The sequence below is a fragment of the Coffea arabica genome, chromosome 10c (assembly GCF_036785885.1).
Source record: "Coffea arabica cultivar ET-39 chromosome 10c, Coffea Arabica ET-39 HiFi, whole genome shotgun sequence".
In the NCBI taxonomy this organism is placed as follows: Eukaryota; Viridiplantae; Streptophyta; class Magnoliopsida; order Gentianales; family Rubiaceae; genus Coffea; species Coffea arabica.
Genome location: NC_092329.1, coordinates 28,724,386 through 28,737,374, shown reverse-complemented (window position 1 = coordinate 28,737,374; position 12,989 = coordinate 28,724,386). Strand labels below are relative to the sequence as shown.

General features: G+C 33.8%; 2 long non-coding RNA genes across 4 annotated transcripts; both read right to left on the bottom strand.

Moving 5' to 3' along the window:
• Positions 1-4,205: 4,205 nt before the first annotated feature.
• Positions 4,206-6,512, bottom strand: LOC140016217 (uncharacterized). 2 transcript variants are annotated; one of them, XR_011822561.1, is made up of 3 exons: positions 6,323-6,512; positions 4,641-4,866; positions 4,206-4,545 (listed from the first exon to the last, which is right to left on the bottom strand). It is a non-coding gene; the product is annotated as an uncharacterized lncRNA (long non-coding RNA). The 2 variants fall into 2 exon arrangements; XR_011822560.1 differs by lacking the exon at positions 6,323-6,512 and adding an exon at positions 4,975-5,242.
• Positions 6,513-10,036: 3,524 nt separating this feature from the next.
• Positions 10,037-12,343, bottom strand: LOC113714033 (uncharacterized). 2 transcript variants are annotated; one of them, XR_011822567.1, is made up of 3 exons: positions 12,154-12,343; positions 10,472-10,697; positions 10,037-10,376 (listed from the first exon to the last, which is right to left on the bottom strand). It is a non-coding gene; the product is annotated as an uncharacterized lncRNA (long non-coding RNA). The 2 variants fall into 2 exon arrangements; XR_011822566.1 differs by lacking the exon at positions 12,154-12,343 and adding an exon at positions 10,806-11,073.
• Positions 12,344-12,989: the final 646 nt, after the last annotated feature.

Below are 12,989 nucleotides of genomic sequence, written 5' to 3'. Positions count from 1 at the left end.
GGTTGGCTTTGGTGGTGACAAGTGTCACCACCCTATGGCTCTTTGGTTGATTTTTTTTCTTGCCTTCTTAACACCTTGGAGTAGCCTTTCTTCTTCATTTTTCTGTTGCTTGGCTGAGACAAGAGAGGAGAGAAAGAGAGCAAGAAACCAACTTCCTTCTTCTTGAGTTGAGCCATCCAAGTGAGGAATTAAAATTCTAAACCGATTAAAGTGTGAGTTGTGAGCTTGAGAAGCTAGAGGAACCAAGAATTCCAAGAGGAGGTGAAGTATTACTCTTGCAAGCTTCATTTGTTGAGGTATTTTCTGCCTATACTTGCTATATGGATGATATATGTTGTATCTAAGCTTATATAGGAGGTTGTGGTGGTGGATTGAGGCAAGAAATGAAGAAAGTTTCATTGAATCCCAAAAATTCCAGATTTCTGGAAAAATTTCACCCTGTTCTGTCCGGTTCCAGTTCGTGTGGTTAGAGGCCAAATTAGGCTTGGAATAAAACATGAAAGTTTTAGATAATGGTATTTTATAGGTGCCTACAAAATTTCAGATTAATCGGAGCAATGTATCCTGTGAAAAGACCAAAATACCCTCACTGTTTTAGGATGTTTCCAGTGTTCCGTTTTAGTCAGTTCATCCAGTTTATCATGTTTATTCACTAGGATCCGTGCTGATTTAGCCATTTGCCAAAACATGAAAGTTTTAGTACTCTGTCTTAGCTTTTCCACACCTACATGAATACCTTAAACGGACCTTGGTAGCCTGAGATATGACCATTCTAGTGCAGTGCAGTTAATTAGCCGTATTGTTGGAAGTTGGCTCTGTAAATTGGGAATTTGACCGGGGTACACTGGAAATTTGACTAAGTGACCTTCATGGAAGTTGTAGGACTTTGTCTTAGCTTCGGAACGGTATAAGTTGCACCTCAATCTGATAAGCGTAGCCTCGGATGTGCCCATTCCGTAAAAACCTGTCAAAACTGTCTTTTGTAAACTTCGTTTCCACACTTGTTGGTAGCTTAAATTTTTGTCCTTGTATTGTCTTGAGTATATTGAGTGGTTGTTTATGTTGTGTGTAATGTTGGGATTGATTGAGGAAAACAATGAAGCCATAAATAGCTGGAAAATAGGTAAATACAAAGGGCGTGCTGCCCAAATTTTCGCTCAAGGACTAATTTTCTATTTGAACTTGTATATTTTCGTTTGGCAAATACTATGACGGTTTTTCCGTATTAAAACATGATCCTTCTTCAATTGGAAACTCCAAATGTTTGCTTACTCTTACCAAATAAAGAGAAGTGGTTTAGGGTTTTTTTTTTGGGTACTTTGTTCTCATTTTTACATGAATTTCATTAAGATATTTAGTTTGTAAAATCTACTTGAATATGAGATGATTTTGAACCATATAAACGATTCCGAAAACAGTATTTCTTAGTAAGCGCTTGGTTCAAGTTTAGGAATTGGAATTGTAATTGGAATCATAGACTCTGGTTTTGGAATTAAAACTTTTCATTCCAATATCTTGCTTGGTTCACATATTGGAATTAGCATTATTCCAATTCTTGATGCTCGGTTTGATGAGTGTTTCGGAATTAAATGCAATTAAATTCCAAATTTACCCCTGATGTAACAATTCTTCTAAAACAAAAGAATTACACATACAACAAATTAACATTTTCATAATTGTAACTACAATAGTTATTAACTTTTTGATAAAACATAAGAAAATCATAAATAATAAAAAAATTAATACCAGAAAATAAATATAGTGGTTGCATTAACAAGGAGTAAATTCCCAAAAAAAAGAGTTTTTAAACAATCACCCAAAAGGTGACGATTTTTTTGTCTCTTCCCAAAGGGTGAAAAATGCATCCAAGAAATGTGTTCTTCCAAATAAAAATGCAACTTTCAAATACGTTATTTTATGTTTTGGAAATTTGTTTAAATAGGAAAAATTGGTTAAATAGCCCATAAGATACCAGCTCTTTATGGGAAACTGGTAGGTTTTGTACCAGCTTTATGGGAAAAATTGATTAAATAGTGCCCAAAGGAAAACTAGTATGTTTTGTATTTAACATGAATTAAATATGTGAAAGTTAAAAAAAAAATTTGCCCATAAGATACCAGCTCTTTAAGGGAAACTGGCAGGTTATGTTTTGTACCAACTTTTTATGGAAAACATACCAACTCTTTTTGGAAAAAATTGATTAAATAGCGCCCAAAGGAAAACTAGTATGTTTTGTATTTAACATAAATTAAATATGTGAAAGTTAAAAAAAAAAGAAATTACTCATAAGATACCAGCTCTTTATGGGAAATTAGCAGGTTTTGTATTTAATACGCTATTTAACCAATTTTTTATATTTAAACAAATTTATGAAAATTAAAATAACGTATTTGAAAGTTGCATTTTTATTTGGAAGAACGCATTTCTTGAATGTGTTTTTCACCCTTTGGGAAGAGACTCAAAAATTGCCAGCCTTTAGGAAGTTAGTTTAAAAACTCTTTCTTTTTGGAAATTTACTCCATTAACAAGTCGTTTGTGATTCCTACATTACATAATGATATGAAATAGATCTCTCCTTACATATATGAACAAAAGAAGGAGACTCAAATCACAAAAACTAACCATACCAAATACAAATCAATTGTCTAATCCAGTCGAGAGTGCCACTCAATGTCCACAATCTCCAAAAGACTAATCATATAACCATCTAACAATCACCATAACAAAAAGAAATTGCCATCAAATCATCACTTTCCAGCTAACAATAATTTTACTTCAGCGATTAGATGGAGGATAAAGGAGGTTAATTACATATTGTCGTTTCATTTCTGCAGGAAGATTGTAGAACACATGAAGCTTGGAAATCTGCTCCGAAAGTATGTCGGCTGCATTCATTACATCTCCACTCGGTAAAGCAAGTTTCATTAACTCAGCAACAACTTGATCTCTTCTATCGGAGACCAATTGCTCACGTTTATCCTCATTTGACATGGCTGCTGCCATAGTTGTGAAATTAGCTTGAATTCCCTCCACGAAATCTCCAAATTTGCTGGTGAGAAGTTGCAATGATGCATCAAGATCACCCCTTGTTGTTGATGCAGATTTCATTTTTTTTGACACATTTGCAATGGGAGGGGATTGTTTCTTTTGTTTCTTGGAATTTCTTGTGCTTGTTGAGCTTGGTTGAGTTGATTGCTCCATGGAATTTACTTCATCTTCTTCTACCTTATCATTATCCGAGTTTGACATAGCATCAAGCCCTTCATCTCTTTCCTCCAAATTTTGGACATCTTCCATATCTTGGACAGCTTGTGCAAAATCTTCAGCAACATTTCCAGTGGCTCTGTCTCTTCCATATACAATTTCAAGATCTCCTAAATATGGAAATTTGACATCCCAAAGGCCCTTCGCATCCTTATGAGTCTAGAGATAGAATAGAAAGATAAATGATAATCTTAATAAAAGGTTGAAAAAGAACATATCAGAATGTAAAAAGTAATCAATTTCTTACCTTGCACCAATCATCATACCACTGTTTTTCACAAGAAATCTTTTTCTCAGCATCATTCCAACTACAACCACTTTCTTTGCACATTTCAACAATTGCATGGAACCTATTTTTCAGCCACTTAACTTTTGATTCAATATGTGGGCTGACTTGTTTGGTAAAAGTAGGTTGCTTACGCAAGATAATTTTAAGCAATTCGCTCATATAATTATTTTTAAATCCTCCATCTGATTTCCACATTGGATCACAAGCCAACTCTTGCAATGATTCTATGAGCACTTTTACCTCTTCACCAGTCCAAAAACATTTATTTTTCCCTCTTCCACGTACAATTTCATCATTCTCCATCCTATCATTTAGAAGTCAACCCATATATATCAATTAATTTTGATACACAATAGCATATAACTGAAATTTATAATATAACAAAACACATAAAAGAACATACAATTAAAAGTCAATCCAAATTTAAAAGAACATACATCAAGTGTCAATCTAATTCACAAATCCACTACAAGAGTACATCAAATGTCAATCCAAATTTAATGAGTCTAAGAGCTAAACATCCATTCATAGCTAAATACTAAGTCCAACCCTCCAATTGTCAAACATTTCATGTGCTAAATTATTTCTAAAATTTGCCCATTGATCACTTGGCAAAATAGTGGATATGTACTCTACTTCATCATCACTGTCTTCATCTTCACTTTCATTTTCTTCACTTTGTAGTAATTCTTGTGGATCAAAAGTCATGAACTTCCTTATCAAGTTGTGCAGCAGACAACATGCCATAATTATTCGCACTTGTGTTTGAATTGGAAAAAATGAAGGGGATGCTAGAATCTTCCACCTTCCTTTTAGCAATCCAAAACATCTTTCTATGATATTTCTAGCTTTAGAATGTTTCATGTTGAAATATTCCTCTGGTCTTTGTGGTCGATAACCATTGAATTCATTAAGGTGATATCTTTGCCCTCGATAAGGGGCAAGAAATCCATCAGCATTACAATATCCAGCATCCACCAAGTAATAACAACCTTCAAAATTCAATCATGTACAAATTAATACTAGACTACCTTATTTTTGAAAAAAAATTGATTGAATGGTATTGAATACTACAATATATGTTTACCTTGTGGGACTCTAAGACCATTTGGTCTAGAGATAGCATTTCGAAGCACACGACCATCATGTGCCGAACCTTCCCAACCAGGCAAGACATAGATAAATTGCATATTAGGAGAACAAACCCCTAATACATTCGTTGCAATACTTCCTTTTCTCGTTCGGTATCTTGATTTTTGTTCGGTGGGTGGTGTCACATCTATTAATGTCCCATCTAAGGCACCTAAACAATTCTATTTTAACACAAATAAAAAATATAAATGAGTTAAAATGTCTATATTGGATAGTTTAGATTAAAACATACATTTTATTAAATGATTGTATTTTAATGTTTGAATTACCTTAAAACATTTCCATCTCTCATCTGTGCAATCTTCGGTAATAGGCTCAGGCTTCTTAAGTAATATAGTATGCAATTTCAAAACTGCTAGGAGGCAAAGATTAAATTGACGACTCACCGTTTCTCTACTTCTCCAAAATAGACCACAAATTGTTCTACTTTTCTTGTGGTGAGCCAAAACATATACAAACATGGCAACAATTTCTTCTATTGACATGTTTCTTGTAGCTTTCAAACCTCCAGTGTCTCTAATCATTTCACATAATATCCCAAATGCTCGTCTATCCATACAAAGTTCGCTAATACAATAAGCATCACTCTCCCTAGTCAAATTGAATAAGTGTTGCATGCGCTCAGTGACTTTTTCTTCTTTTGATTTTATTTGGCGTCTTCTACTTTTGAGATGAATGAATATTAACTGGTACCACATCATAAACAGTGCAATAACAACCATTATCATTCCTGATAAAATCTGGCTTTGCCCTCGATATTTTTTGCGTCTTCTGTTTTCAATAGGCAAACGTGGCATCTTTGTCTACATAACAATATGACAACCAAACGTAAGTATTCACCAAACTAAATTACGGCATCAAAATCTTCAAATGCATTAAACATCAATTGATCTTATTAAAAGGGCCTAGACATGCATCATACATCCGTAAACACAATGATGTATAGATATAAATAAGCATAAACAAACGAAATTGATGGTTGAAACTTGAAATCCTATTGTACGAATAACTATGAAACTGAAAGCTATTCAAGTAGACAATTTTACAAACAGGTATAGGGCATGTAGAAACCCACCCAAACTATACCAGTATTCACGGATCAAATAACCAAAAGATCAAGAATTGATTGGCCTCCATTGAATGCGTAATCCAAGAAAACACATTAAAAACATAAAAATGACAAATCTAGTGACATTAACATTTATCTCACCAAAAAAAAGAACAAAATAATGTATTTGTTGAAGTAAGTGAATTAAAATACATGTATTACAACAAAATACATGGATTAAAAACATGTATTATTCTCACCAATAATAGTGTATTTGTTGCGGAAATAATTTCTTATTGGATTTTGTGACAAAAGAATATGAATTCATGGAAGGAAGACTTTTTTGCAAAACTGACAGATTGTGTAGCGTGAGTGGAATAAAAGTGAGAAGGTGATGGGTCCAGAGCATAGCATTTTGGTCCAGTTAGTGTTATTGTATCAGATTCCCTTCTTTTCTTCTTTATTTTCAGCTACCCAGTGAGTAGCCTGAAAAAACAGAGAAGAAGAAAGAGAAAAGCTTGCATACGAAAAGAAAATTGCAGAGGCAAGGGAGTTTGTAATCCACTGACCTGGGATCAAGGAATTCACCCTAGTAGAAGACTCTTCAACTCTAGAATTCGTTGTCCAAGGAGAGTCGAAAGCCACTGATCTTTATGGTTGTCCAACCGGTGAAGTAGAAGAGGTAGAAAATCTGATGAAGAAGAAGAACAGAAGGTGCGGCGTGTAATGAAGAAAAAAAGAGGGTAGGTTCGTCATAAATGTTTTTACTCGGGAATGAGTTGAGGGTTTTGTCCAAAACCTCCCAATTTACTCAGGGATGGTGAAAGTCCGATTTTTTAGAAATGATTCCAGAAATTGCATTCCAATAGACTTAACCCAAGCAACAAATAAGGGGTTCATTCCATTATTTGATTCCCAAACACTGGAAATTTGACTAAGTGACCTTCATGGAAGTTGTAGGACTTTGTCTTAGCTTCGGAACGGTATAAGTTGCACCTCAATCTGATAAGCGTAGCCTCGGATGTACCCATTCCGTAAAAACCTGTCAAAACTGTCTTTTGTAAACTTCGTTTCCACACTTGTTGGTAGCTTAAATTTTTGTCCTTGTATTGTCTTGAGTATATTGAGTGGTTGTTTATGTTGTGTGTAATGTTGGGATTGATTGAGGAAAACAATGAAGCCATAAATAGCTGGAAAATAGGTAAATACAAAGGGCGTGCTGCCCAAATTTTCGCTCAAGGACTAATTTTCTATTTGAACTTGTATATTTTCGTTTGGCAAATACTATGACGGTTTTTCCGTATTAAAACATGATCCTTCTTCAATTGGAAACTCCAAATGTTTGCTTACTCTTACCAAATAAAGAGAAGTGGTTTAGGGTTTTTTTTTTGGGTACTTTGTTCTCATTTTTACATGAATTTCATTAAGATATTTAGTTTGTAAAATCTACTTGAATATGAGATGATTTTGAACCATATAAACGATTCCGAAAACAGTATTTCTTAGTAAGCGCTTGGTTCAAGTTTAGGAATTGGAATTGTAATTGGAATCATAGACTCTGGTTTTGGAATTAAAACTTTTCATTCCAATATCTTGCTTGGTTCACATATTGGAATTAGCATTATTCCAATTCTTGATGCTCGGTTTGATGAGTGTTTCGGAATTAAATGCAATTAAATTCCAAATTTACCCCTGATGTAACAATTCTTCTAAAACAAAAGAATTACACATACAACAAATTAACATTTTCATAATTGTAACTACAATAGTTATTAACTTTTTGATAAAACATAAGAAAATCATAAATAATAAAAAAATTAATACCAGAAAATAAATATAGTGGTTGCATTAACAAGGAGTAAATTCCCAAAAAAAAGAGTTTTTAAACAATCACCCAAAAGGTGACGATTTTTTTGTCTCTTCCCAAAGGGTGAAAAATGCATCCAAGAAATGTGTTCTTCCAAATAAAAATGCAACTTTCAAATACGTTATTTTATGTTTTGGAAATTTGTTTAAATAGGAAAAATTGGTTAAATAGCCCATAAGATACCAGCTCTTTATGGGAAACTGGTAGGTTTTGTACCAGCTTTATGGGAAAAATTGATTAAATAGTGCCCAAAGGAAAACTAGTATGTTTTGTATTTAACATGAATTAAATATGTGAAAGTTAAAAAAAAAATTTGCCCATAAGATACCAGCTCTTTAAGGGAAACTGGCAGGTTATGTTTTGTACCAACTTTTTATGGAAAACATACCAACTCTTTTTGGAAAAAATTGATTAAATAGCGCCCAAAGGAAAACTAGTATGTTTTGTATTTAACATAAATTAAATATGTGAAAGTTAAAAAAAAAAGAAATTACTCATAAGATACCAGCTCTTTATGGGAAATTAGCAGGTTTTGTATTTAATACGCTATTTAACCAATTTTTTATATTTAAACAAATTTATGAAAATTAAAATAACGTATTTGAAAGTTGCATTTTTATTTGGAAGAACGCATTTCTTGAATGTGTTTTTCACCCTTTGGGAAGAGACTCAAAAATTGCCAGCCTTTAGGAAGTTAGTTTAAAAACTCTTTCTTTTTGGAAATTTACTCCATTAACAAGTCGTTTGTGATTCCTACATTACATAATGATATGAAATAGATCTCTCCTTACATATATGAACAAAAGAAGGAGACTCAAATCACAAAAACTAACCATACCAAATACAAATCAATTGTCTAATCCAGTCGAGAGTGCCACTCAATGTCCACAATCTCCAAAAGACTAATCATATAACCATCTAACAATCACCATAACAAAAAGAAATTGCCATCAAATCATCACTTTCCAGCTAACAATAATTTTACTTCAGCGATTAGATGGAGGATAAAGGAGGTTAATTACATATTGTCGTTTCATTTCTGCAGGAAGATTGTAGAACACATGAAGCTTGGAAATCTGCTCCGAAAGTATGTCGGCTGCATTCATTACATCTCCACTCGGTAAAGCAAGTTTCATTAACTCAGCAACAACTTGATCTCTTCTATCGGAGACCAATTGCTCACGTTTATCCTCATTTGACATGGCTGCTGCCATAGTTGTGAAATTAGCTTGAATTCCCTCCACGAAATCTCCAAATTTGCTGGTGAGAAGTTGCAATGATGCATCAAGATCACCCCTTGTTGTTGATGCAGATTTCATTTTTTTTGACACATTTGCAATGGGAGGGGATTGTTTCTTTTGTTTCTTGGAATTTCTTGTGCTTGTTGAGCTTGGTTGAGTTGATTGCTCCATGGAATTTACTTCATCTTCTTCTACCTTATCATTATCCGAGTTTGACATAGCATCAAGCCCTTCATCTCTTTCCTCCAAATTTTGGACATCTTCCATATCTTGGACAGCTTGTGCAAAATCTTCAGCAACATTTCCAGTGGCTCTGTCTCTTCCATATACAATTTCAAGATCTCCTAAATATGGAAATTTGACATCCCAAAGGCCCTTCGCATCCTTATGAGTCTAGAGATAGAATAGAAAGATAAATGATAATCTTAATAAAAGGTTGAAAAAGAACATATCAGAATGTAAAAAGTAATCAATTTCTTACCTTGCACCAATCATCATACCACTGTTTTTCACAAGAAATCTTTTTCTCAGCATCATTCCAACTACAACCACTTTCTTTGCACATTTCAACAATTGCATGGAACCTATTTTTCAGCCACTTAACTTTTGATTCAATATGTGGGCTGACTTGTTTGGTAAAAGTAGGTTGCTTACGCAAGATAATTTTAAGCAATTCGCTCATATAATTATTTTTAAATCCTCCATCTGATTTCCACATTGGATCACAAGCCAACTCTTGCAATGATTCTATGAGCACTTTTACCTCTTCACCAGTCCAAAAACATTTATTTTTCCCTCTTCCACGTACAATTTCATCATTCTCCATCCTATCATTTAGAAGTCAACCCATATATATCAATTAATTTTGATACACAATAGCATATAACTGAAATTTATAATATAACAAAACACATAAAAGAACATACAATTAAAAGTCAATCCAAATTTAAAAGAACATACATCAAGTGTCAATCTAATTCACAAATCCACTACAAGAGTACATCAAATGTCAATCCAAATTTAATGAGTCTAAGAGCTAAACATCCATTCATAGCTAAATACTAAGTCCAACCCTCCAATTGTCAAACATTTCATGTGCTAAATTATTTCTAAAATTTGCCCATTGATCACTTGGCAAAATAGTGGATATGTACTCTACTTCATCATCACTGTCTTCATCTTCACTTTCATTTTCTTCACTTTGTAGTAATTCTTGTGGATCAAAAGTCATGAACTTCCTTATCAAGTTGTGCAGCAGACAACATGCCATAATTATTCGCACTTGTGTTTGAATTGGAAAAAATGAAGGGGATGCTAGAATCTTCCACCTTCCTTTTAGCAATCCAAAACATCTTTCTATGATATTTCTAGCTTTAGAATGTTTCATGTTGAAATATTCCTCTGGTCTTTGTGGTCGATAACCATTGAATTCATTAAGGTGATATCTTTGCCCTCGATAAGGGGCAAGAAATCCATCAGCATTACAATATCCAGCATCCACCAAGTAATAACAACCTTCAAAATTCAATCATGTACAAATTAATACTAGACTACCTTATTTTTGAAAAAAAATTGATTGAATGGTATTGAATACTACAATATATGTTTACCTTGTGGGACTCTAAGACCATTTGGTCTAGAGATAGCATTTCGAAGCACACGACCATCATGTGCCGAACCTTCCCAACCAGGCAAGACATAGATAAATTGCATATTAGGAGAACAAACCCCTAATACATTCGTTGCAATACTTCCTTTTCTCGTTCGGTATCTTGATTTTTGTTCGGTGGGTGGTGTCACATCTATTAATGTCCCATCTAAGGCACCTAAACAATTCTATTTTAACACAAATAAAAAATATAAATGAGTTAAAATGTCTATATTGGATAGTTTAGATTAAAACATACATTTTATTAAATGATTGTATTTTAATGTTTGAATTACCTTAAAACATTTCCATCTCTCATCTGTGCAATCTTCGGTAATAGGCTCAGGCTTCTTAAGTAATATAGTATGCAATTTCAAAACTGCTAGGAGGCAAAGATTAAATTGACGACTCACCGTTTCTCTACTTCTCCAAAATAGACCACAAATTGTTCTACTTTTCTTGTGGTGAGCCAAAACATATACAAACATGGCAACAATTTCTTCTATTGACATGTTTCTTGTAGCTTTCAAACCTCCAGTGTCTCTAATCATTTCACATAATATCCCAAATGCTCGTCTATCCATACAAAGTTCGCTAATACAATAAGCATCACTCTCCCTAGTCAAATTGAATAAGTGTTGCATGCGCTCAGTGACTTTTTCTTCTTTTGATTTTATTTGGCGTCTTCTACTTTTGAGATGAATGAATATTAACTGGTACCACATCATAAACAGTGCAATAACAACCATTATCATTCCTGATAAAATCTGGCTTTGCCCTCGATATTTTTTGCGTCTTCTGTTTTCAATAGGCAAACGTGGCATCTTTGTCTACATAACAATATGACAACCAAACGTAAGTATTCACCAAACTAAATTACGGCATCAAAATCTTCAAATGCATTAAACATCAATTGATCTTATTAAAAGGGCCTAGACATGCATCATACATCCGTAAACACAATGATGTATAGATATAAATAAGCATAAACAAACGAAATTGATGGTTGAAACTTGAAATCCTATTGTACGAATAACTATGAAACTGAAAGCTATTCAAGTAGACAATTTTACAAACAGGTATAGGGCATGTAGAAACCCACCCAAACTATACCAGTATTCACGGATCAAATAACCAAAAGATCAAGAATTGATTGGCCTCCATTGAATGCGTAATCCAAGAAAACACATTAAAAACATAAAAATGACAAATCTAGTGACATTAACATTTATCTCACCAAAAAAAAGAACAAAATAATGTATTTGTTGAAGTAAGTGAATTAAAATACATGTATTACAACAAAATACATGGATTAAAAACATGTATTATTCTCACCAATAATAGTGTATTTGTTGCGGAAATAATTTCTTATTGGATTTTGTGACAAAAGAATATGAATTCATGGAAGGAAGACTTTTTTGCAAAACTGACAGATTGTGTAGCGTGAGTGGAATAAAAGTGAGAAGGTGATGGGTCCAGAGCATAGCATTTTGGTCCAGTTAGTGTTATTGTATCAGATTCCCTTCTTTTCTTCTTTATTTTCAGCTACCCAGTGAGTAGCCTGAAAAAACAGAGAAGAAGAAAGAGAAAAGCTTGCATACGAAAAGAAAATTGCAGAGGCAAGGGAGTTTGTAATCCACTGACCTGGGATCAAGGAATTCACCCTAGTAGAAGACTCTTCAACTCTAGAATTCGTTGTCCAAGGAGAGTCGAAAGCCACTGATCTTTATGGTTGTCCAACCGGTGAAGTAGAAGAGGTAGAAAATCTGATGAAGAAGAAGAACAGAAGGTGCGGCGTGTAATGAAGAAAAAAAGAGGGTAGGTTCGTCATAAATGTTTTTACTCGGGAATGAGTTGAGGGTTTTGTCCAAAACCTCCCAATTTACTCAGGGATGGTGAAAGTCCGATTTTTTAGAAATGATTCCAGAAATTGCATTCCAATAGACTTAACCCAAGCAACAAATAAGGGGTTCATTCCATTATTTGATTCCCAAACACTGGAAATTTGACTAAGTGACCTTCATGGAAGTTGTAGGACTTTGTCTTAGCTTCGGAACGGTATAAGTTGCACCTCAATCTGATAAGCGTAGCCTCGGATGTACCCATTCCGTAAAAACCTGTCAAAACTGTCTTTTGTAAACTTCGTTTCCACACTTGTTGGTAGCTTAAATTTTTGTCCTTGTATTTTCTTGAGTATATTGAGTGGTTGTTTATGTTGTGTGTAATGTTGGGATTGATTGAGGAAAACAATGAATCCATAAATGGCTGGAAAATAGGTAAATACAAAGGGCGTGCTGCCCAAATTTTCGCTCAAGGACTAATTTTCTATTTGAACTTGTATATTTTCGTTTGGCAAATACTATGACGGTTTTTCCGTATTAAAACATGATCCTTCTTCAATTGGAAACTCCAAATGTTTGCTTACTCTTACCAAATAAAGAGAAGTGGTTTAGGGTTTTTTTTTGGGTACTTTGTTCTCA